This window comes from Notamacropus eugenii, chromosome 7 (genome assembly GCF_028372415.1).
Source record: "Notamacropus eugenii isolate mMacEug1 chromosome 7, mMacEug1.pri_v2, whole genome shotgun sequence".
Lineage (NCBI taxonomy): Eukaryota > Metazoa > Chordata > Mammalia > Diprotodontia > Macropodidae > Notamacropus > Notamacropus eugenii.
This window is the reverse complement of record NC_092878.1, coordinates 77,628,793-77,654,793: the sequence shown is the minus strand read 5'-3', so window position 1 is coordinate 77,654,793 and position 26,001 is coordinate 77,628,793. Positions and strand designations below refer to the sequence as shown.

The window sequence follows — 26,001 nt, the reverse complement described above, 5'->3', positions numbered from 1 at the left end:
AGCTGCCTAGGTTAAACAACTTGTCTATTATTATGCGTTTAGAGTCAAAGGAATAATTTGAATCCAGATCCTTCAGATTGTACCTCTAGAACTTTATCCATTAAGCCATGTTACCTGCTTTCCTTGCACATATTATGGGCTTGACAAAATGTTTATTAGTTGTATGGTTGGTTTATAATGAGTATAGTATTTCAGTAGTCTTCCAGGATAAATTAGGAGTATCTAGATGCCCTTGACAAATTCAAGTAATCTTGCTCAGAATAAGAAGATCCTTGGGCACAGAAGGAACTGGTAGATGTGAATACTGAACCCTCACTGTAGCAATATTTAAGAGATCATGGAGAAAGGGTAAAGGGTCATAGGGTTGATAAAGAACGAATGTCTTCATTGTCCAAAAAAAAAAAAAAGAGAAGGGAAAAGAGTCTGCCCACTAAAGACTAGTAAGTTTGACTTGGAATTTTGTGAAAATTGTAGAATGAATCATTAAAAATGTGTCAGTGAATGTCTGGGGTGGGAGATGGGAAGTGATTAATTACACTGAGCCAAGAGGCCTTCCAGAACAGGCCACACCACACCAACCTTATTTCTTTTTTTCAGCTTGGTGCTAGTAGATGAAAGGAATGCTGTAGGTGAGTGGTGTACTTTATTCAAGTAGAATGTAATGGTGTAATCTACTCCAGTAGATGGGACTTTGTTGTTGTTCAGTCCTATCTGACTCTTTGTGATGCCATTTTTGACAGAGATATTGGATTGGTTTGCCATTTCCTTCTCCAGTTCATTTGACAGATGAGGAAACTGAGACAAGTAAGTGACCTGCCCAGGGTCACACTGTCAGTAAGTGTTGCAGGCCAGATTTGAACTCAGGAAGGTGTACTTTATCCAACCAAGTGGCCCAGAAAGGGATTTAGAAAACCACAAATTAACATTATCTGTATTGTATTGTACTTTTATTTATTTCGTAAATTGCATTTCATTCTGGTTCTAGTCACTTGTTCAACACCTTTCCTATATATTTCTAGATTTTAGCAAAACATTAGAAACCATTTCATACTCTTCTTGTGGAAAAGATGAAAAATATGGGTTAGAAGATAATACAGTTAGCTGGATTCAGACCTGGATGAATGGACAGAATTAAACAAAAAGTTAATGATTCGTTGTCAACCTGACAAGTGTTCAGCTGAGTACCCCAGGGATCTTTACCCACAGGGACGAGCCCTGCGTTGCTGAACATAAAGTCATAGCTGGAGTTTGGGGAGGGACATTCATCAGAGACCATATGGTCCAGCCCCTTCATTCTACAGATGGAGGAATTGAGTCTGAGGTAGGTGAAGTGATTTATCCCATTTGTCACCTAAGGTAAGCATGCAAGGCAGAATTTGAACTTACATCCTCTGTAAGAGTAAACTGACTGGAATTAAAATACAACAACAAAATTTAACCTGAACTCTTCTAGTTAAAAAGCAAACAAACCAACCCAGCTTCACAAGGACAAGATGGGAAAAGTTTGCTTAGCTTTTCTGTAAAAGATCTGGGGATTTTCGTGTGTTGTATAATATAAGCTCAGCATGAAAGAGCAGGGCTTTTTAAAAACAGGATCCTGAATTGCATTAAAAAACATTTCTTCCAGGAGTTAAGGAGGTGATAGTTTCTTCCCCGGTTGGTCTATATCTGAAGTATTGTGTTTGATGCTGGGTCCCACAATGTAAGAAGAACACTGCTTGCCAGGAGACAGTCTAGAGTGGGGTGGGGTGGGGGTGGAGCAAGGGATAATTGAGGGTCTTCATGTTCTGTCATATGAACATGGATAAAACTGGAAATGTTTGGCCTGGAAAGAGAAGCCTTAGAGTGAGATAGCTGAAGTAGTATTTGAAGTATTCTGTACTGGAAGGACTGTCGTGTGGAAATGGGATTAATTTGTGAGTTAATTAATTAAATAATAAGTGACACTCTGCTTCTTAATAATCCTGATGGCTTTGGACTTCAGTTCAAAGGAACTGGAAAAGCCAAATACTCTGATCATGGAGCTTTTGCCCTTAAAAGATATCTAGATTAGCTTTCTCTGCATTTCTTTGATTCAAAGGTTAATGTAGATATATTTTAAAACGGATCACCTGTTAGTACAATAGAACACAAGATTTGTCATTTCAAACACATGGAAATCCTTTATCTTAACTGTTTAGCTATGAGTATGTTATAGTGATGTAGCTGTGGGAAGTAACACATGTCATGGAAAGAGCCCTCATCTTGGAATAAGAAGAGGCAGATTTTTTTACAAAGGAGAAAACTTGATTTTCAGAGAGATGACTTGGCCATCAGTCATATGGCTAAGTTAGTAAGTGTCTGAGCCAGGACTAAAAGTCAAGGCTTCCAACTCCATGTCCAATATTCTCTTCCAAAACAATGTCCAATACAATGCTTTCTTTCTCTGGCATAAGGGACCTTGGTCAGTACTAATAGGTAAATAACATAAAATGTACAGAGAAAAATCTAAGAAATGACATCTCAGTGTCAGTAGTATATTTATGAGCTAAAAATGAACTCCGTAATCTGCTTAAGTATGCCCCAGTGATATGTAAATCATGTGCAATATGATGTATATACTCTTGTGACATTTTTCTGGCACATGCTTGGATGTACTTTTTTGCCTAGAGATTGGCCCCAGGATATCAGTCTAAAGCAGATAGGTTATCACTGTGGCAAACGAGTCTATATTCTTTCTCAGTTTTTGTTCAGGGATGAAGTTAGAATCCATCAGGAACTAGTATTGCTGCCTTTTCTCTAATATCATCCTTTTCCCCCTCCTGCATGGGTGTGTTCACCTCCTCTTACCTAGCATGAAATCATATATACAGTTAGGTACTTGATAAATGTTTTCCTGTAATGTGTCTTCAGGATATACCTTTTTAATGCATCCTCAACGTGTGTCATTCTCAATGGAATTCTCTGTCATTGCACAAGAAAAGTGTATTTTTCATTTAGTTTCTCATCTGTAAAATGAGCTGGAGAAGGAAATGGCAAACCACTCTAGTATCTTTGCCAAGAAAAGCTCAAAAAGTAGTCACAAAGAATATGATACAACTGAAATGACTGTAACAACAACATTTCATGTACTACAATAACATGCCCAACGAACCTCATGTGTATATTTCTCATTGGACAAATCCTGATGTTTGCAAGTAGTTGGGGAGTGGGAATGAGTTGAAGTTTTAGGGTTGTTGGACTTCTCTCTTAAAGGGTCATTTTAAAATGGTGGAAGGTTCTACATAACTCATTTGGAGCTGAACTGCTGTGTTACTGTTGAGTTAGTCCACACCTAGGAATTCCTACTCACTGGTCAATGGGACTAAATCTTTGGCTGAGTCATGAATTAAAATATCAGTAGTTTGATATAAGGGTTATCCTTGAGGTTTAGGGGGAGACAGTAGCAGAATCAGAATGAAGAAATCTTTGGAAACATGGTTCTTTAAGCTGACAACTGTACCTTTTTATGACACACACAGACACAATGCACTTAGCTGTTGATTCAAAATGAACAAATGGATAGAAAATAGAAATTGGTCGTTGAAGAGGAAGTAGGAATTTCTTTCCCAACCTTTTCTGTACTTGTATAAGCAATTGTGGAACAGCAGAAAGATAATTTCAGCTCTTACAATTTTCTAGCCATGTGACCTTGGGTTAATCATTTACCCTCTCCAGAATGTTTCTTCATTTTTATTTGTTTATTTAGGTAGTTAGATGATACAGTGGATAGAGTGCAGGGTCATGAGTCATTAAGATCTGAGTTCAGATTTGGTTTCAGAGACTTACTGGTTGTGTGACCTTGGGCAAGTCATTTAATGTCTGTTTTGCTTCAGTTTTTCCAACTGTAAAATGGGGATAATATTACATCTACTTCTTATGGTTATTGTGAGAATTAAATGAGATAATGTTTATGAAGTGCTTAACATAGTATCTGTCACATAGTAGGTTCTATATAAATGCTAGCCAATATTACTGTTAATGATGTCTATTATTGTTATATTTTGGTATGGATTCACAAATTGTGCTTTTTTGCTGTAAGGGATTTTTACTGTTGTTTTGCTGAGAGATCACAAAATCTGAGATTTGGAAGGAACTCAGTTCAACCTATACACTTTAACATTCCCAACTCAGTTTCCTCAGTTCAAAGATGAGGGGAGTAGAAGTAGGTAATTTCTAAAATTTCTCATAATTCTAAAATAATGAACCTAGAGATAGTCTCCCCCGGAAGACCTTCAGTGATGGAGATCTCACTACCTCAGAAGTTGGTCCAACCTTTTTAGGGGCAGCCCTAATGCTTTATTTCTTACGTTTGAATCAAAATCTGGCTTTATGTCTTCTATCCTGTGCTCCTGGATTTACCTTTTGGGGCCAATTACATCAGTATTTTAATTGAGGAAAATAAATGGCCTTCTAAATTTCACATGCTCACTGTACTATTTCTTTAATTCTTTGGCACATTGTCTTGCTTGACTCAAACATAAAAAAGGGTTGAAGGTTTTTTTTTGTTTTTTTAAAGAAAAGTTAGAATAGAGAATTTTCTTCTTTGTCTATGGGCTGGGAATCTAGCTTTGGATGGATCTCACAAGGATGAAAGGGGAGAACTAACTTGAGTTGACTTCTTACAGCTGCAAAAATGATGTTATTTTCCCAGTTCTAATGAACCAAGTGGCTGTGTCTGTATTTCTTCCTTGATGTGTCAATCTTTATTTCTGGGATCTGAGTAGTAAACCTTGAAAAAGTTGTGAGCATCAAAACCTAACCCAGTTATTCACTGCTCCTAACTCTGCCCAAATTAACAAAGGCGTTAGCCTTATAGGTCTCTTGGTGCCTTCTGCTAGTGGAATTAATCTCTAGGGTCATTAGTCTCAGGTTGGTAACTGTTCGGGTTGCCTTGGGACCTAACTGGTGTATTGAGCCTTTGTAGAAGGCACTACCCTCCTGCTGTACTTGAAACTAAAAGTTTTGCTTTCCAGGGTTGGCTGCTTGCAGAATTTTGTTCAACCTTTTACTGCTTCTTTCTCTTTCATATTCAATTAAATTCAACAGGCATTTGAAAGCACCTGAAAGTCAGGCATTGTAAGTGCAGAGATAAAAAAATGACACAGTCCTTACCCTCAGGGAATTTACAACCTAACATTAACATAATAAAATTAGCACATAGTTACATATAGCACTGTACTTTCTTAGAATGTGATCTTCTTGAGGACAGGACCATGTTTTTACTTTTCTTTGTATCCCTAGTGCTTAGCACAGGGCCTCCTAGGTCTTACTAAGTTCTTAATAAATGTTTATTGATTTATTAGTAGCAAGCTAATTAATGTTGGTATTTTTTTCCTTCCTTAATTTCTGTGGCTCTCAGTTTCCTTGTCTGTTAAGTGACTTTCCCATGGTCACCCACCTACTAAGTAGAGCCAGGATTCTAGTGAAGTTTTTCTACGTTGAATTCTTCTATTGTTTCCGTTCTACAAAGGTGCCTCTATCTTACAAAGATTGTAAGATTTAGTGCTGGAAAGGATCTTAGATGACTTTCTCATTACCCGTACCATAAACTACTACCAGGAAGAACTAATACTCTGGCTCCCCACTTTCCTAATCAGTGACTACTTTCCAAATTGTTGTTTGTCCTTCATTTTTGAAGAGGACCTATCATCATGGGGTGATGTCTTAAGTGAGGCAGAGTTGCACAAAGTTGTCAGTCTCACTCTCTCTTCCTGAATCATTGAAGTCCAGTGGCAAGGCAAAAATCAGGATGACTGGTTGATGGCTGGGATGTAGTGGATGATCTTAGTATTTTCAGTGTCTGAACAAGCTCTAAATGTGCCAAAGTTGCATTTGTGGTTGTTGGAACAAATTATTCTCATCTGCCTACTCTGCCCAGGGGGAAGTCTTCAAACGCTTGCTTCATGTGCTTGGGGTAGACATCCCCCTAACTTACCAATGGACTTGAGGCCTGTCACTTAACCTCAACCTCCAAAGCCACCTTTCCTTCCTTCCCTCCCTCTTCCCACCTCCAGTTCTGGAGCCATGAACCAAGATCAAAATCAGTCCTGCCACTGTTCCTGGATAGGGCATGTTAGGCTCTCCTATAGCTCTATTTGCCATCCTTGTAATCTTCTGGAACAAAGGGCCTTTCATGGCCACCATTCCCTTTTGCATTTTGCTTCTCCCATTAGAATGCAAGTTCTTTCAAATCAGGGACTCCTGTCTTTGCTTCAACATTTGTATCCTCATTACTTAGCACAGTTCTTGGAGCATAGTAAGTACTTAATAAATGCTTTTTCATTTACTCCTCTAGTACAACTAGGCAGCTAGGTGAAGTCAGGAAGACCTGAGTTCAAATGTGGCCTCAGACATGTCCTAGATGTATGTCCCTGTACAAGTCCCTTAACCTCTGCCTGCCCCAGTTTCCTAATCAGCAAAATTGGGATAATATTAGCATCTACTTCCCAGGTAGGTGAGGATTAAATATCATATTATTTGAGTATTTTGCAAACCTTGAAGCACTAAATACTTGCTCTTAAATTATATTATAACTCACTTTATAGATGAGAAAACTGATTGCCCAGATAGATAAAATGACTTGCCCTATGTAGGTAGTAAGTGGCAGAGCTGACTTTTTAACTCATTGCACTTCCCAATCCATTGTATCTTCCTATCATGCCAACATTCCTAAATGAAAATTAATTTCATTAATTATTTGTCTTTGGAGGCAAATTGCTATTACTTAATTAGTCCACTTGAAGTGCGTATAAAAATTTACTTTCAGAATTGTTCTCTCTGACTTTTGAAAAATAGAACCATAACATTCTAAAGGTAGAAAGAATTTTAGAGAGTATTTAGATGTCTCCATTGTAAGCATAGAAAAGTTAAATATAGATGACTTAACTTTGTATTTAATGAGAGGCAGCATGGCAAATTGCATGGAGTGCTGTACTTGGAGACAGAAAGACATGGATTCACATTCTGCCTCAGTAACTTATAACTCTAAGTCTGGACACTTATCCTTTCTTTGCCTTACTTTCTTTATCTGTAAAATGAGGAGGCTGGTCATGATGGTCCCCAAGGTTCCTTCTGGTTCTGAATCTGGGATACTGTGATCATGTGGCCATGTTTTCTCTTCTTTCCCTTTCTCATTAAAGTGGAAAGCATTACTCAGGTTGACTTTACTCATTCCAACATCTTCAGAACCATTCTAAAATGGCGATGGGCACATCTCTTGGGTTAACTTATTACACCACAAACTCCTAGAGTGCTAGGAATATCCAACTTAATCTTTCTTTCTCTCCTAGTTCCCAGAAGTATTCCTTTATGTATAGTAGTTGCTTAACTAATTATTTGTTAGCTTGTATCAACTTTTGGAGAGATAGATGATTCCATTAGTGAGCAAATAAAATGCGTTTAGAATCTAACCCTATAGAGCTGTTTGAAAAGACTGCTTCATGTATACGTGTCATGATTATAAATTTGAAGACTCCATACCATGCAGAAAAGACAAGGTCCTCACAAAGCCATTATATTATACATATGTCCAGAGTAAAGATTAAATTTGGTCTTTAAGACAGAAAAATTAACACATTCATTCTTGAAAAGCTGTGTTTAGACTGCTGTTGTCAAGTCTAATCATTTGGTTGTTTGAAAGGAAGCCCTCTTAGTTTGTTAATTCATTAAAACTAGTCAGTAAAGAGATACCTGAATTTCACAAATATATTTGAATTGCACACTTGCTTTTGTTTGCTGGGACGACTGCCAATTTGCTCAGAGTGACAGTTCTCAATAAGGCGTGGGTTCTTTCTTAAGCTAATAAATGATTATCCTTTCATACACCAAGTACAAACAAACATGGATTTAAGGAGCTCTCCAGGAAGTGACCCAAGTTCTCTTCTGACATAAGAAGCGCTAGAGAAACCCACAGGAAGTTCTCAATTGAAGGAGAAAGATGCATCTCAGGCTCACAGATTTCCCCCATTGTCTCTTCAGAATGAAGAGTGAATGAAGTCTGTAACTACATACTTTTTTTTTTTTGGAGTGCCATTAAAGTATTATAAAGAAGACAGGCTAGTGCAATCAGGTTTGCTTAAGTGATTGTCATTTTCAGAATGGCCACTTTTGGCCTTGAGGTTGTCATCATATCTCTCAAACTCTTGGTAGGTAATGGAGACTTCAAACTTAAACCTCTGCTCTAGCCTACAAACCAGAGAATGTCATTGTATCCCACTTCAAAGCCTGATGGGATTTTAAAGATCCCTGAACCCTGGAAAGATCTGCTTTCTTTTAAAGCGTAGCCAGGCACATTCATAGGCAAGTTCCGCTATTAGGCAGAGAGACCTTTGAAATGATGAAGATCTAGCCTTGAGTTTCCAATATTGTGTGATGTGGCTTTGTGTTTTGCTAGTCTATAAAGCATTCTCTCTCCCCTACAATGATTGCTTTGTATCCTGATGATAAATGTCCGACAGGCATATATTAAAAACTTTACCTTTCCTGTCAGAACACGAGTAAGAAAAGCAGGTATGTTACATGGTGATTTCACTCCCTGGATGCCTTTAGATGAAGCGCTCACCCAAGGACTCTTGGTTGCCTTAGCTTGTGAGGATTATAGCCGACATGGAGAGGGCTGGTGTTTCAGCTTCCTTGCTATCTCTGATCAGTGATTGTCTGAAGCCTGTTGGTGACAAGTTACTCAGGTGTAGCCTGGAGTCTGCTGCTTGTCAAGGACACTCTTGCTCTTTTTTTTTTTTCCTTTACCCTTGGGCTACACCAAATGTTCTGGGTTTCTCTTTGCTGTCTCCAGCAGATAGATTGGTGGAGCAAACACCCTTAACGTGCAAAAGGATGGATGGAAGATTTTCATTTAATTATCTGGGAATGAGGGAATTCTTGCCGGTGCTGGTAATGGCTCATTACTTTATACAGAGCGTCCTCCAACTGGATGAGGTCATTGGAAGTTCTGATTTTTGAAATGGAGGCACAGATCTAGAAGGGACTGTGGAGATATTGAGTCTAACCTCACATTACAGAAGAGCAAAAGTCTGAAATAACATGGTGTAAAGCATAGAGTTCTGGGCTCAAATCCTGTCTTGTATTAGATAGGTGACCTTGGCTAGTCCTTTAATCTGTCTTGGCTTCATTTTCCTTATCTGTAAAATGAAAGAGTTGGTCTCAATGACCTCAAAGGTCCTTTTGGACTTTATATCTTTGATCACATGAGTCCCAGGAAGAAGTGACTGGCATAAGGCCAGAAAGATAGCAGTAAATTCTGAACCATAATCCAAATCTCCTGACTCAGTCCTGCATTCATACTATGGACCTTCCTTTCCATTACTGATAACTTTAAAATAATTTTATTTTAAATGAACAAATTTTTCTTCCTCCCATTTTCCCTGGTAGTACAGTAGATAGAATGCTAAGTCTGAAGGCAGGAAGACCTGAGTTCAAATCTAGCATCAAATACTTCCCAGCTGTGTGATCCCAGGCAAGTCACTTAAACTTTATTTGCCTCAGTTTCCTCAGTTGTAAAATAGGGATAATAATAGCCTCTACCTCCCAGGGTTGGTGTGAAAATCAAATGAGATAATATTTATAAAAAGGGCTTAACATAGTACCTGCCACATAGTAGGCTCTATGCAAATGTTCATTCCATTTTCCCTTCCCCAGTTTAAGAAAGAAATACAGACAGATGTAACTCTTGTTAAAATATTCATTTGTTGGTTAAGTCAAAAAAATGCCTGCCTGTTTTTGCATCTTGTGCTCATCAGCTCTTTATCAGGACATGAGTGGCATGCTGCCTCACCAGTCTTCTAGAATCATGGTTTATCACAATATTTAAGTCTTTCAGAACTGTTTGTCTTTATAATGTTATAGCTCTATAACTTGTGCTTCTGGTTCTGCTCACTTTGTTTTGCATCAGTTCTTAGAGGTCTTCCTAATTTCCTCCAAATGTCTCCATTTTGTAATTTCCTATAACACAATAGTATTCTATTATATTTGTATACCATAATATGTATAGCATTTACCCAAAGGTGGGTACCCCCTTAGTTGCCCTTTTTTATTACTACTGCAAAAAGGACTTCTATAAATATTTTTATACATATGGGTTCTTTTCCTCCTAATTTGATCTTTTGGGGTTAGTGGTGTTTTCCATTTTTTTTTTTTGAGGATAAAGTCTCAGACTCAAAAAGAGATGGTGAAAACTTGATTGTTTTATTTAATAAAGACTACCCCAAAGTGAATTTTATTATCTTCCCCTCAAACCTACCCTTCTCCAGAATTACCTCTTGTATCTGGACACCTCTTAGTTTGTGACCTAAGTGTGATCCTTGAAATACGTAGTCGTCAAATGCTGTGAATTCTTTCTCCTTAATAAAAAATTCTTTCTCTCATAAGGTGCAGAGTAGGTACCAGTGTTCTCACCACAAACTCATTCTACCACTGAAACAAACAAGCATCTCTTATGTTGGTCCCCTTCTCTTAATTCACGTAGCTGACACCCTGATTCAGGTCATCTTCTCTATGTTCATTTTTCTCTGTCTGAAATCCATCCTAACTATACAAGTCTATCCATCATAAACTTCAGGGGCTCAGTATCATCTCCAAGATCAAATATAAAATCCTCATTGGCATTCAAAGCCCTTCCCAACTTTTCTAGTCTTAGACCTTATGTCCTAATGCATACTAAGATCCAGTGACACTGACTTCTTTGCTGTTCATTGAGCAAGATACTGTGGGCATTTTTACCCCGGGACCTCCATGCCTATAATGTTCCTCCTCTTCCTTCCTTTAAATCCCAGTTTAAAAATCTATCCTCCTGCAGAAATCTTTTCCTGATCCCACTACATTCTAGTGTCTTACTTCTGTTGATTATTTCCAATTTATCCTGTATCAATTTGTACATAATTGTTTGCCTGCTCTCCACTGCCCCCCCATTAGATTGTAAGCTCCTTGAGAAAAGGGACGTTATTCACTTTCCTATTTCTGTGTATGCCCAGTGCTTTGCACGGTGCCCAGCACACAAGTAGGTCCTTAATAAATGTTTATTGATATTACCACTTAAAAATCTACTGTGATTTCCTTTGGCCTGGAAGAGAAGATGCAAACTCCTTAGACTAGTATTTCAAGTCATCCATGGTCTGGTTTCAACATATCTTTTCAGTTTTATTTGACGTGATACTCTTTACTTAGTCTACATTCTAGCCAAATTGGACTACTGACTGTTCAGTGAACTTGGCCTCGTGTTTTGCTTCATGTATTTGCCGCTGTTCCTGAAATGTGCTCCTTCTACATCTCCACCTTTCAGAAACCTTGCTGTACTTAGGTTCTACCATATCCTTTGTGAAACCTCCTCTGGGACTGCTGGCATCAGGGTTCTTTTTCCACTCAAATTAGCTTGTATTTAATTATGTGGGTATCAATTCTGTTTCCTCTCAGTAGACTAAAAGTTCTTTGAAAGAGGTAATGTTTTATATTTGTATTTGTGTTCCCCATACTAATCACAAGTACTTTACATCTAATTGGTTGGTTGTGGTCCTTGGTTCTTACAGAGGACCGAAATAGCATCACTGTTTTGGAGTCGAGGTATAGCATGTCCAACTACGGCTGATTGGGTCAATATGAACTTGGAAGGCTCAACCACAGGTGGGAAACAAATAGTCCATATGAACATTTGGAGTAGAGATAGCTCTAAATTTGCACATTTACATGTAGTAGGTGCTTAATGAATGCTTACTGGAATAAATATATTCAGTTTCATCCCCATTGTGCCTGGAGTGTAAAATGGGGATGACAATATAGCACTTACCTCCCAAGGTTACTGTGAGGATCAAATGGAATAATATTTTATAAACTACATAATTTATATGATAATTCATATTTAATAACAAACAAAAGTTTTATTATTCACTTGTGTCTGACTTTTTGTGACCCCATTTGGGCTTTTCTTGGCAAAGATGGTGGAATAGTTTTCCATTCTTTCTCCAGCTCGTTTTACAGAGGAGGAAACTGAAGCAAACAGGGTTAAGTGACTTGCCTAGGGTCAAAAAGCTTAGTAAATACCGAGGCCAGGTCTGAACTCATACCTTCCTAATTCCAGGCCTGGCACTCTTATCAAATGTGCCACCCAGCTTCCTTAGATACAGGTTTACAAAGCCCTTTGCTCACAAGGATTCTATGAGGTAGGTCTTAATAGGTATTTTTTGTGCCTGTTCTGTAGAGGAAACTTCTGTGTCAGGAGTCATCCATGGTTACACTGCTGTTAAGCATCAGATCATGGATTTGCATCCAAGTCCAGAGTTCTTTCTACTCTATATGTCTAATACTTAATGATGGCTTTGATGAAAATGAGGTCTGTGATATTTATGTCTGCCTCCATTTCCTTTTCTTTCCTGGTCCTTAAAGGTGACTTAATGAAGTCTCATATCATAGAGCCCTTCTGAACAGGCAGGTAGGCATGGACTTTGCGTTCTCCTTGTGAGTGCCCCATGAACTAGATGGCAATGAAATGAAAGTTGGGAGGAAATAAAGATGCAGGCACTTTCCAGTCTGAAGCTTCCATCCACTGATACCAAAGTGATACTCTGAGGCAGCACCAGGAGACCACTAAATGCAAGTGTATTTGTTATACTCTGGCTTCCATAGAGATCAAACTGCAGAGTCTGCCTTACCTGCTTGTACCTCTGTGGAAGGTTTTAAACTTGGAAGTCTAAGTCTGCCTGGTTTGGACTTGCCAAATGGGAGGAGAGCGTCCAGAAATCAGAGAAGGGAATTCCATGGATATTTGGATTCTCAAATGGATTCTTTGAAATTTCTCCCATCATGTTAAAATTTGAAGAGATTGTTTTATTGTTTTTCTCCTCAGTGGTGGGTTTTTTGGAATTGTTTTTATTAAACCTTTGAAGGAAAGTTGTCTGGACATACACAAAACCTTAAGTAGTATCCCACTGTCTGGAATTAAACTTTAACTTTTCTATCTAGAAGGTTTTTAGAGAAATCTAGGTTTCAGTGTTGGTATATGAAGGAGACAGCGTGGTATAATGGAAAGTACACTGACTCTTCATTCAGAGGCTCTGCATTACAATCTTATCTCTCTGACATAATCTGTGTGTCTTTGTGCAAGTCACATATCATCTCTGTGCCTCACTTTCCTCATCTACATGATGAGAGGTTTGGTTTACATGACTTCTGAGGTCCCTTCCAGCTCTTTGATCCTATGAGATTGGAGAGCCTTAGTGGGAAGTGATCTTAGAATGACCACCATTGCTAAACTGGGATTCATTTTTTTTGCAAGGGAATAGCAGTGGAGAAAGACTGAGTTGGTGAGAGGACAAGAAATCACCTCAAACAAGCACAGTTTGAAGGAACTGAAGGTGATTAATCTGGATAAGAAAAGGGAATGTAATGTAATGTACATCCAGTTTTCTCATTTTTGTGGTAATGGAGGAGAGTAGAATTTTGGCTAGTTCAACTCTTGAAAAATTTGAAAATAATTTCTGTTTAGCTTGAGAATGTGCTTTTGTACTTGAACATCTGAATATGGGTGTGTCTGATGTTCCCAGTATTCCTTGCAAATAAGATAATGATCTTACCCTCTTGCTCAAGTCCCTTTTATATCTTATCTGTGCCAGGAATCATTATATGACCTTCTCATCAGACCAACAAGCTTTGGCTTTTTATAAACCTGCCCAGGAAAGAGGAGAGGTGGTTTAAATGTTGGGATTTCAAAGGCCTCTCTGTTGCAAAGTCACTGGAGGGAATTAAGAGGTCAGAAAAGCTGTAATTAAACAAATTGGATGCCAAATTGTCAGCAGCAAACCTGCAGTGCCAGAGAAACGAACCAGTCAAGGGCTTGCATAGAGTGGGTCAGTCAGTTTGAAAGAAAAATTTTGCAGGCATTTGGATAATTTAGTAGGTTGGTCATCCTGAGGTGACTTCAGGTTTTCCTTCTGTCTGCTTGCTGAAGAGTTATATTGCTATATCCTGTGTGAATTTGAAAAAAATGTATTTACTTACTAAATAAACTTTATAAAGAGAGGGGCATATGTAGATGGGATCATTAGAAGAGACTGAGGATTGACCATTCATTACCATTTTTTTCCTCTCTCTTCTGCCTTCTATAATTTTTCTTATCGTTTGGCAGGCTGGAAAATGAGAAGAAAATATGATTTGGTGCAAAAACACTGGTCTTGAAATCAAAAGAACTGGATTCAGATGTTGTCTCTGCCCGTTCCTAGCTGTATGACCTTTGGCAAATCCCTTCCCCTCTCTAAGCATCACTTTCTTTATAAAATGGGAAAAAATGAGCCTTTGCACAACTTAACCTGGGATAATAATGATAGCTAACATTCTGCAAAGCACTTACTATGTGTCAGGCATTGTGCTAAGCACTTTACGATTATTATCTCGTTTGATCCTCATGATAACCCTGCAGTGTAGGTGCTTTTATTATCTCCATTTTACAGATGAGGAAACTAAGCAAACAGGCTAAGTGACCTGCCCATGGTCACACAGCGAAGAAGTGTCTGAGGCCAGATTTGAACTCAGGAAAATGAATCTTCCTGTTTCTAGGCCCAGAGTTCTGTTCACTCCACTAGCGAGGTGCGCCAGAGGGTTAGTTATCGTGAGGGAGTTATTTTGAAAATCCTAAATCACTTTATACTCATGAATTATTATCAGAGCAACATCTTACTGTTAAATTTTGTTATTCCATATTATCTATGAAATTTGGCTTTTCTTTTTTTCCTTAGGATCATATTAAATGTCATTTAAAAAAAATCTCTGCCAACCAATTGACTAAAAGACATAGAGAGGGTCAAAGGATTTAGAATTGGAGATCTTAAAGTTCACCAATCTTCTCATTTTACAGATGCGGAAATTGAGACCCAGAGAGATAAAGTGACTTGTTCACAGTCATGCAAGAATGAAATGCAAAGAATGAAAACAAGACTTGAACACAGGTCCCCTGACTTTAAATACCATGCTCTTCCCACTAGCTGGACTTCCTTTTGCTTTGTGGTAGACATGCTCCTTATGGCCCCTTTGAACATTAAAAACTTACCTACTTCTTGTGTCTTAAGGGCATATGGCTTGTTAGGGAACAATCATGATGTATAAATTTCCATCAAACTGCATTTTATCATCATCCTGGTTACAGAGTACTCTGTTTTTAGCTACTGCTATGCATTTTAATGTGTTGTAAGAAACATGGAAACGCTTCTCAAGTCATAATGAATCCATAATGGATATGTGGAACTGACCGAGTCCTGGAAGCAAGTATGAGGGTGCTGGAGTACTGAAGTGGTTTGTATAAAATCATCTACATTAGACAATGGGCAGGATTTGGCATCATCCACTCCTTCTAGTAGATGTAGGGGCAAAATTGTCCATTCAAATTGGCTTTGTAGACAGTCTGCCCTCAATCGCTTTCATGGAAATTCTGCACCAGATCATAATAATGGGTCATGGATTATACTGTCAGAGGAGGAAGAGCATTCTGTGGGATTTGTGGAAGCAGGTTTTGCTTCTGGATAGGCCATAGCCTATCCAGGCAGGAAGGAAATGAATTTGAACAATTATGCAAAAATGATGCGATGACTTTTTTAAACAAAGGAAAGGAAGAGTGAAGAAAGGGACTAAAAATTAAGCCTGAATGTATTTTATGATAATTTTATTGTCCTTGGGAATAAGACTACCTCTGAGCCCAACTCAGTAGAGTGAAGACAGAGATGAGATTTGAACCACCCTGAATCCTTTTGGGAGTTTGATCAGGTCAGCGAAGACAGGGTGGTGTCCATAGATGAACCAAATAAATACCAAATGAAGTATCACCCATGATAGTGGTTGAAAACAGGAGGTATCCTTTACCTTCTTCCCCAGTCCTAGGCCTACTGTGACAATCATAGAATCATTGAATGTCAAAGCTAGAAGGGACCCAATTAGTTGGTCCAGTCCTTTCAGTTTACAAAGAAGGATACAGAGACACAGGTAGCTAGTGGCAGAGTCTGTACTTTAGAAATGACAGAATGGAGGCAGAAACTATATCATCATTCTTTATCTCCTCCCTTCTTGCCACTCCTTCCTGTTCCCCGCCCCCCCAACTGCTTAGTTGAGGGCCAGACATGTCATTAGTGCTTATTTGTCCATGTGCCGCATTTGGTGCCTCTTGTTCACCCCAAATGTTGGGATTAAAATAGAGCCAGGCATAAAGATGATGGCGATAACAGGAAAACTACTAATAATACAGTTAATAACGATGTTTCTTTAAGGTTTACAAAGCACTTTTTTCAAACATCCTATAAGGTATTTAGTTCAAGTATTTATTAATTAGGGGATCATATATTCTTAAATCAACAACTTAATTCTTTATCAACTTAATATTGTATATCAGTATAACTCATTGAACTTGCTTTGTAGCTATTTATATTTAATTTCAGTATGTAAAGTATCACAGCTTTTCAGCCATTCCTTGTGAAGTCTCTCTCCATGAGGATGCTTTGTTTCATTTGTTCTTGTTTTCTCTTATCATCATAGTTGGAATGTTCTTTTTCCTTATAGTTTTGTTCATTGCAATTGCATTATTTTATCAAAAGTTTTTCCAGATTTCTTCAATTTCTCTTACTGATCAGCCTTCACTTCATTATAGTATTCCAATACTCAATGTAGCATAGCTTCTTTAATGATAATAATAATTTTGTTGTTGTTTAGTCAATTAGCCATGTCCCAACTCTTGGTGACCCCATTTGGGGTTGTCTTGGCAAAGATACTGGGGTGGTTTGCCCTTTCCTGCTCCAACTGATTTTATAGATGAAGAGAGTGAGGCAAACAGGATTAAGTGACTTGTCCAGGGTCATATAATTAGTGATTGAGCTGGATAGGGCCTCTTGACTCCAGGGCCCTATCTACTGTGTCCCCTAATAATAATGTGCCAGGCACAACGATTAACTCTTTATAATTATTATCTCATTTGATCTTCATAACAACCTGGGAGAGGGGTAAGTGCTATTATTACCCCTATTTTACAGATGAGGAAACTGAGGAAAACAAAGGCTAAGTACTTGCCCAAGTCATACTGCTAGTAAGTGTCTGAGGTCAGATTTTAACTCCGGTCTTCCTGACTTCAGTTCCTGAGCTCAGAGTGAATACACTGTGCCACCAAGCTAGTCTGCTGTTGTTGGGCCTTTGAGTCACCTACCTTTTTTTCAGTCATATATATATACATATATATAAAACAACCTTTGAACTGATAGTTGTTATTTTTTGTAATCCTTTTATGGTGTATCTGCAACAATGCAATTCTTGGATCAAAAGTTTGATTATTTTTGTGGTAGTTCAAGCATTATTATCACACTGTTAGGAAAGAAATAAAGGGAGATTTAATGGAAAGCCCAGAGTTCCACAGGTAGGAAAAAGTATGTATCAGTGCTTTCATTTGAATCTGGTTGTGTTGAGTTCAAGTCTACCCCTACCACAATAATATTGTGACTCTCTGACCTCTGAAACCCATGGAGAGCCTGGGTTCAAAATGGTGGGAACACCAAAGACAGCGATAGCCACAAGGGAACAGAAGAAACTTTTACTGGATGAGATCAGTTATCATTTCCAATAGGAGAGGGAAGTTTTGCCTATGTGAAAAGTTTCCCAACATTACTGGCCCCATCCATCTGAATCAAGCCCACTTCATCTTTTTTGTGTCTCATGGAACCCCTTTGTCAGTCTGGTGAAGCCTATAGATCCCTTCTCAGAGTAATACTTGTAAATGCTTCAAAAAAATAGAATCACAATGGAAAACAATTATATTAAAATATAATTTTCAAAATATATAGATTAAAAAAAGATCAAGCTAAAACTTGACTCCCAGTGAAGAATCACTGAATTCTGGAGATTTCAAGGAACCCAACTAGGATAGGCCTTTTTATTTAGACTCCCCCCAACCCCCACAAGGGAGTCGAATAGCTCTCTAGCCAGTTACATATAAAGATGTTCACCTAACCAGTGTCAGAATGTTACCTGACTGTGTAAGGGTTGTAGATGATTCGTCTAGGATTAGTCAGAGAGTGGTCACTGCTATGGCTAGAACTAGGGAAGAATCCTTCTTCAACCCTGTCCTTCCATATAATGTCTTCTTGAAAATTCCCTGCCTATTACAAACACCACACTTAGTGTATTGTCCTTGTTAAAGTTCTGTCTTTGCACAAGATTTGATCTTTAAAAGAATAAAAAATTTTAAAAGCAAACAAAACCTCCATGGTCCTCAGAATCAGTTCAGTGGATGAGCTGGATCGTCAGTGCTCTAGAGAGGGCCTTGAGGTAGGCAAGTGGGGGGAAGGGAGAACTTCCTAAAAAGTTTCTGAACTGTAAGGCAAAATGGATAATCCATCCATGAGTATTAATTGGGCCTTCCTAATGATTCTCATAATATAATCCTCAGCTGCCCTTGATGCTGTCTTTCCTCCTCTCTCTTGAATTTGGAAAGAAGGGAAAATGGTAGATTTGGATTCTGTTTAAATCTATCAAAATCAAGTTTAGTTCTAAGTGATAGAAGACTTTACTGTGTGTAGTTCCTGCTGCCTGGAGACATCATCCAAACTCCAAAAGCTTGCTTGTTGCTTAGCAACATTTGCTGAAGGAAGATAGATTTTTGTGCCATTGGCTCCCTTTTTTTTGGCTGAGGTGATATCTATTAAAATCACTGTTCCAATACATGGAATCAGAGCAGTAGCTTTAGCTTAGCTTCTGAGAATGGTTGGGTTTTGTTCTTGGTAGCTCAGCCCTGTGCTAGGATTGGTGGAGAATTTTTTTTTTTTTTGGCTTCTGGTCTCTGCTACTAATTTCATTGACTTCTTTATAAAGACTTACAGCCCATTCATTGTTACTCAACTTTGCCAGAGCTAAAGAGTTTCCTCCTTGTTCCAACATCACCTTTAACCTGAAAGCTCATTGGTTAATTTTCTACCAAACATGCCTCTTAGACTATTACCTAGGAAATCAGAATTGTAGGAGTCTATGAAATGGAAAGAACTGTAGCCATTTAAATTAGAGGTTCTTAACATGGGTTTCCAAGGACCTAACTTCTAAGGGGTCTTGAGATAGAATTGATGGGGTCCATGAATTTGGATAGGAATCCCTCCCCTTTACCTCTTTATTTTCATTAACTTCTAACTGAAACTGAACATTTCCTTCAGTTGTGAATTTTAAAAACAAACCAAAAAACCCTTGTATTATGAGAAGCACAGGGCTTCACCACACTGCTGAAGGGATCCAACACATTCTCTCTGTCTCTCTGTCTCTGTCTCTGTCTCTGTCACACACACACACACACACACACACACACACACACACACACACACTAAGAACCCCTATCTAAAGTAACCTATAAGCATTGAATTTGAATGTGAAATACAGCAAACAACAGTATTTGCATCAGTTAACATTTATTTAACGAATGCAAAAATAAAGCAGTTTCCTGGCAACAACCCTGAGAGACAGAGATACTACAAGTTAACATTCCCATTATATAGATGGAGAAACTGAGGTCCATAAAAGTGAAAGCCTACCTGGAGTCATGTGGCTTTGACTGTAAGCAGCATAGCCTGGCCTTGAGCTCACATCTTTTGTGTGTGAGTCCAAGCAGCTCTATCATCATCCTTTCCATCCATCCTTCAAGTAAAAACAAGAATGATTTTTCTACTTTATTTATTTATTTTTTTAGTTAAGTGATTCAGCTGCAGGATTGATCGCTTCCATCACATAGAGAGCAGTATACACTCTGCTGCTGGGGCCTTTGTTTTACTCGTACTGTTTATGTAATGACTGTGTTAGGGAAAGAGGCGATTGTTTTCCAAGCCCAACGTCAAGTGGCTGGTGTTATCTTGAAGATCTCGGTGCATTAACCCCTCGGTAGTAAAAGAAATGAAAATCCCCAAGAATGCCATCTAATTAAACTACACTTGCATCTCAAATTAGAATCCTGTTAACAGATCTCAGAGAATCCCTCAGGAGGAGAGAGGAGTGGTGGACTTTTTTTATGAATAAACATTGGCACCTCATCCTTCTCATTCACTCTGTAAAATTCAGACACCAGTAAGCACCGGGGTGTGTGTGTGTGTGTGTGTGTGTGTGTGTGTGTGTGTGTGTGTGTGTGTGTGTGTGTGTGTGTGTGTGTGTGTGTGTGTGTGTGTGTGTGTGTGTGTGTGTGTGTGTGTGTGTGTGTGTGTGTGTGTGTGTGTGTGTGTGTGTGTGTGTGTGTGTGTGTGTGTGTGTGTGTGTGTGTGTGTGTGTGTCTGTGTGTCTGTGTGTCTGTGTGTGTCTGTGTGTCTGTGTCTGTGTCTGTGTCTGTGTGAATTGGCACAAATATGAACTTGATAAAACCATGGGCTGTTGCATCATGGGACAAATGTGTCCTGCTTCTTTGTCTGACCAGTGTACAGTGTTGTCCTGGTGATAGGGCAGCCCCTCATCTCTATTTGGCAAAGCTTTTAAAGGTTGTTTACAGCTAGAGGAAACTGTAAGGTCATCCAATCTGACCCCTTGTTTTATAGATGACAAAAAAAAGAGGCCAAAGAGGTTAGGTGGCATATCCAAGGTCACTTAATCAATTAGCAGCACAGCTGAGACTAAAATTTCAGTGTTTCATTTTTTCCCTTTGGGGCAGCTAGGTGGCATAGTAGATAGAGTGCTGGACCTGGAATCTGGAAGAGTTATCTTCCTGAGTTCAAATCCAGCCTCAGATACTATCTAGCTATGTGAACCTAGGCAAGTCACTTTACCCTGTTTGCCTCAGTTTCCTCATCTGTCAAGTAAGATGGAGAAAAAAATGGCAAACCACTAGTATCTCTGCCAAAAAAATCCAAACAAAGTCATAAAAGTATCAGATAAGACTGAACAAAACCAATATTTTTCCCTTTAAAGATTTTTTTAATTGATGCCTTTCTTTTTTTAGTATCAGGATATACCCCTAGCACCACTACTGCTTCCATTAGCACTCCTTTTGTAATTAGGAAAAACTATTAGACAAAACGAACTTGAGCCATAGGTTGTATCAAGAGATACAACCAGCAGGAATAAGGAGGTGATATTTCTGTATTCTGTTCTGCTCAGATCATGCCTGGAGTGTTATGTTCTGAGGGCCATGGAAGGAGGAAGGTCATAAGGAGATCATGCATAGATCAACAGGATTGTTGAAAGACCTTGAATTCCTCTCATCTAAAGATGAATCAAAGGAACTGGGGATATTTAGACTGGAGAAAAGAAGATTCCATGGGTCCATGAACCCTGCTTTCAAACAACAACTCTAGGCTTGTTGTCAAGAGAAATTTGGCAACATGTAGTATATGAGTTGCCTTAGAAGGTAGTGAGTCCCCCCTTCGCTGGACAGGCAGAGGCTGGATAACTACTTGCCAGGTTTGTTATAATGTGGATTCCTTCTCAGCTATGAAATCGTGCCATGCTTCCTCATCTGCTTCATTTCTCTTGATTGTAACAATAATTAATTGCACTCATGCCAGAATTTATCCAATGTTTCCTCACCCTACGGACACCCACGTTGTTTCTCATTTTTTTTTTTTGCTATCAGATGTTCTTTTTACTTAATATCTAGTATTACTTTCAAAAATGAAATAACTTCCTCTCCCCCATCCCCTAAAAAAAAATAAAGCTGAGTAGTGGGAAAAAAACACAACTTGCTATTAATTCTTTGCTAGGAAATAAAATGAATATGAATTTTGGGTGAGAAGGATTGGGATTTAGATTTGATAGGGTGATAACTATTGACTACATTCTGTGTTTTTGTAATTAACTTTATAGGAGCAGATGCATTTCTTTTTCCTCTATCCTCACCTCTTTTGGAAAACTCATTTTAGTAATAAACAAGTTCTATGAAGGCCTCAGGTACACATTCTCAATTAAACATCAAATTCCATTTCAGTAGTTATTACAATGGTCTGTGACAGAATATTTCTAAGCCCCAGTCCATGACTCACTTATTTCAAGTAATATTTCATGCTACCAAATTCCGATACAGCAAAGCAATTTGGACAGTCTCTTCGAGTTTGTTGGAATAAGATTTGACCTGGAGGTCATAGCTTCTATGTATTTTATTAAGTTTTCTCTCAAACTGGTTACTTTGGGACCCCAGACAACTTTAAGTGAAAGTTTATTTCTCATGTGCCCTAAGAGATTCCAATGTGAAGAATTCCTTGAGTTCTGGAATCATCAGAGCTTTATCAAGGCCAAGGTGAAGGGACATTTTCTCTGCCAGGAAAATAAAAATATATTTGCCTCATTTCAATTTAGCCAACATTATGTTCCTTCTCTCCAGTATGAAGCCTGCTTCCCAAAGCTTTCTCAGTGTACTCAGAGAAATATCCACTGGTCTGCAGCCACTAGTACCTTTTTCTGCCATTACCTTGTGGATTTGAAGGAAAAGCCTGAAAGTGTTTATCCTGATGTTTTCTAGCTTGTGATTTCCAGATGTATTCAGACAACTAGATATCAAAGCAGATCAAAATTTTAAAAACTAAACTAAAAGAATGATCTACACATTTAATGCAGCTATATAACAGTGGGTATGTGCATTTCACAGACATACACACAAGTATACACAGAGTGTCCCAAAAGTCTCAGTGCAAGTGATTTAAGCTTGCTACATATATACTTTTTATTATGTAATTGTACTAAATATGTAATGATTCTTCTCATTATACTTTTAAAAAAAATCTATTAAAGCTCAAAACTGTGCGAAAACCTTTGTAGCTGTACTTAATATATGTGCAGATGCTACAGCAAAGCAATCAGAAAATTTAGGGCAGAAGTGGGGAACCTGTGGTGGCCCTTTGACTGAGGTCCTTGTGTGGCCTTGAGGCTACAGGTTCTCTACCCTTAATTTAGGGGTTCTTAACCTGAGGGTATATGTGAACTTGGATGAGAAAAAATTATATCTTTTCATTTATTTCTAACTAAAGTTTGGCATTTCCTTCAGTTATGAATGTAGACACCAAATATTATTCTGATTGGAGTTCTTTAGGCCTCCCCAAACTACCAGAAGGGATGTAAGAAAAGTTAATAACCCATGATTTAGAAGTAGTTATTGATAACTTGTTGCTACTTGTTTCTTTAAATATATATCTATATACATATATTATGATGATGATTATAAGTAGTCTTGAAAGTTTATAATGCACTTTCTTCCCATCAACCCTGCGAGGGGAGTAATGCCAGTATGATTACCTTTAATTTTACAGATGAGAATACTGAGTCTAATGATTGGTTGGATTTGGCCATCCTCCCAAGTATTTCGTATCTTTTTTTTATTAAATTTCATAGTCATACTTTATAAATATGGAGAGGGCAGGGTGGAATAGTGGTAGAATGCTGAATTTGGAATCAGGTGCTAGTTGATTGATTTAATGCATTGGATTGAGAGCTGAACTTGAAGTCAGGAAATCAGGAAGATCTGAATTCAAATCCAGCCCCTTATTAGGAGGTCAAAATACTGTATTTTGACTTTGGGGAAAAACACATAACTTTTGAGTACTCTAAACAACTCTCTCAAACTAAGGTGCAAAGACTCTGCTGACCTACTTTGGTAAAAGGATTTTCCTAATGTAGGGGAGCAACGAAATCACAGGTTCATTCCCTATCCCTGCTGTCCAGGTCCTTTGAATATAATATCCAATTGTTTTTTACTGTATAAAGTTAGTTTTAGAAATCAATTTTTAACAAAGTTATCTGGATATGAAATTTCAGAGGAAAGTAGAAATAGAACCAGGCAAAAATAGCCTCAACTTCTGCTTTTGTACTTTCATGTTAGATACATTTCCTTAAAAATCAAACTTGTGATGATTTTCCCAGAAACTCTCTTTGGGACTGGAGGAGAAGGGTGTTTCTTATACCTCATTTTTGCTTTTTAAAGTGCAATTTGTGAATGGTTTCTAGGAGATAAAATAAGAGTGAATTGGTTTATTTCATCCCTTGAAAAGTGTGTGTGTGTGTGTGTGTGTGTGTGTGTGTGTTTAGAGGGAGGTGAGAGGAAGAAATAGATTGTCTTGGGGCCTTGACATTAGAACTTTCTAAAAGTGGAATGAACTGCTTGTGATCCTGGATAAGTCACTTAACCTTGTCTATAAAATGAGAAGGCTGGAGAAGGAAATGGCAAACCACTACAGTATTATTTGGCAAAAAAAAAAACCCAAATGGGATCATTAAGAAACAACTTAACAAGAAATGAACTCCCAGTCACTGGGAAGTCTTCAAGCAAAGGCTGGATAATAAGGACTGTTGTAGAGGGTGATTGATGTAGGTAGCTACTGGACTAGATGAATCATGTCTTTTCGATTCTTTGAACCTATCATGGCATCGTACTTCAATCCTGTGCCTCTCCAAGGAACTACTTTTTGTTCGTATTAAATGTGGTCTCCATTTATTTAGGTTGACTTTAGTCAAGTGAGTAGAACTTTTTTCTGAATAAGACACTCCTTGACTGTTCCAGAGGATTATGAGGCATTGTAATGACTTTTAGATCTGTTTTCTTCTTAGCTCCTGCCTCACACCAAGAGGTGGCCTTTCTCCTTTGCCAAGGCAAACCCTTCTCTGAGCACAAGGGATTCTGTTTCATCATCCCCACCCTCTTCCTTACCTTCATTCACTCCCTGTTCCTTCCCTATTGTCTGCAAACAGACATATCCATATCCTTAAAAAAACCCTCACCTGATCTGTCCATCCTGGCCAGTTTTTTTCCTCCTTTTCATGACTAAACTCCTTGAGAAGACAATTGGTTCCTCCACTTGTCTTTATATTGATCTCTCTTTAACTCTGCTCCTTTTGGCTTCTGACCTTATCATCTAATGAAAACTTTTCTCCAAAGTTGCCAGTGACCTTTTTTTTTTTTAAAAAAAAAATTAATTTATATACTTTTAGTTTTCAACATTCACTTCCATAAGTTTTAAATTTTCTTTGCCTCCCTCCCCTACCCCCTTCCCAAGATGGTGTGCAGTCTGATATAGGTTCTACATATACATTCCTATTAAACATATTTTCACATTAGTCATGTTGTATAGAAGAATTAGAATGAATGAGAGGAGCCATTTTTCCTGGTGATTTCATCAGGTCCCATGGATTCAATTGTATCTCTAAATGATTCTTAGATCTGTTTGTCCAGCCCTTACCTCTCTCTTTACCTCCATTCTTGCACCTCCAAACTGTGTATTAGACATTTGGAACTGGGTGTCTTATAGATGTCTTAAATTCATCATGTCCAAAATTGAGCCAATTATCTTCCCTACCCCTTCCATTCCTACTCTAAATCCTCCCCTCTTCCTAATTTTGCTTTTGATGATGAGAGCACTACCGTCCTCCTGGTTACTTGAACTCAAAACACTAGGTGTCAATCACTGTCATCTCTGCTCCATTATCCAAGCAGTTGCCAAGTCCTGTTCATTCAACCTTTTTTTTTTTTTTAAACATTTCTTGTATATCTCTCCCCTCTTTCTCTCCTCTGATACTGCTGCCACCATCCTGGTGTAGACCTTCATCACCTCATGCCTGTGTTATTGTAATAGCCTGCTGGTGGGTCTGCCTGCCATGAGTCCCTCCCCACTCCACTCTAGCAGCTGTTAAAGTGATCTTCCTAAAGCACAGGTCTGACCATGGCTTCCCCTTCATTCAATCAACTCTGATAGCTCCCTGTTACCTCTAAGATCAAATATAAAACCCTTTGGCTTTTAAAGTCCCTCACAACCTGTTCTCTTCTTATCTTTCAGACTTCTTACATGTTATACCCTTCCACACTCTGAGATCCATCCAGTGATTCTGGCCTCCCTGCTGTTTCTTGCATAAGACTTTCCATCTTATCATTGTGACATTTTTAGTTTAAGGAACAAGCTGATAAATGTTTTCTGATAATTCATATTTAATAATAATAACTAGCATTGACATAGCTCTTTAAGGTTTCCAGAGTGCTCTACATACATTATTTCATTTGTTCCCTCACAACATCCC

General features: G+C 38.3%; 1 protein-coding gene and 1 long non-coding RNA gene across 4 annotated transcripts in view; both read left to right on the top strand.

The window, feature by feature from the left end:
* Positions 1 to 26,001, top strand: part of FOXN3 (forkhead box N3) — a 511,610-nt gene that overhangs the window by 49,087 nt on the left and 436,522 nt on the right. The gene's annotated exons all lie outside the window — the stretch shown is intronic.
* LOC140513910 (uncharacterized) overlaps positions 1 to 26,001 on the top strand; it is a 47,300-nt gene that overhangs the window by 6,572 nt on the left and 14,727 nt on the right. Inside the window, exon 2 of the long non-coding RNA XR_011970414.1 lies at positions 1 to 26,001. This exon is cut by the window's left edge and continues 4,837 nt beyond it; it is cut by the window's right edge and continues 14,727 nt beyond it. This is a non-coding gene — a long non-coding RNA (uncharacterized lncRNA).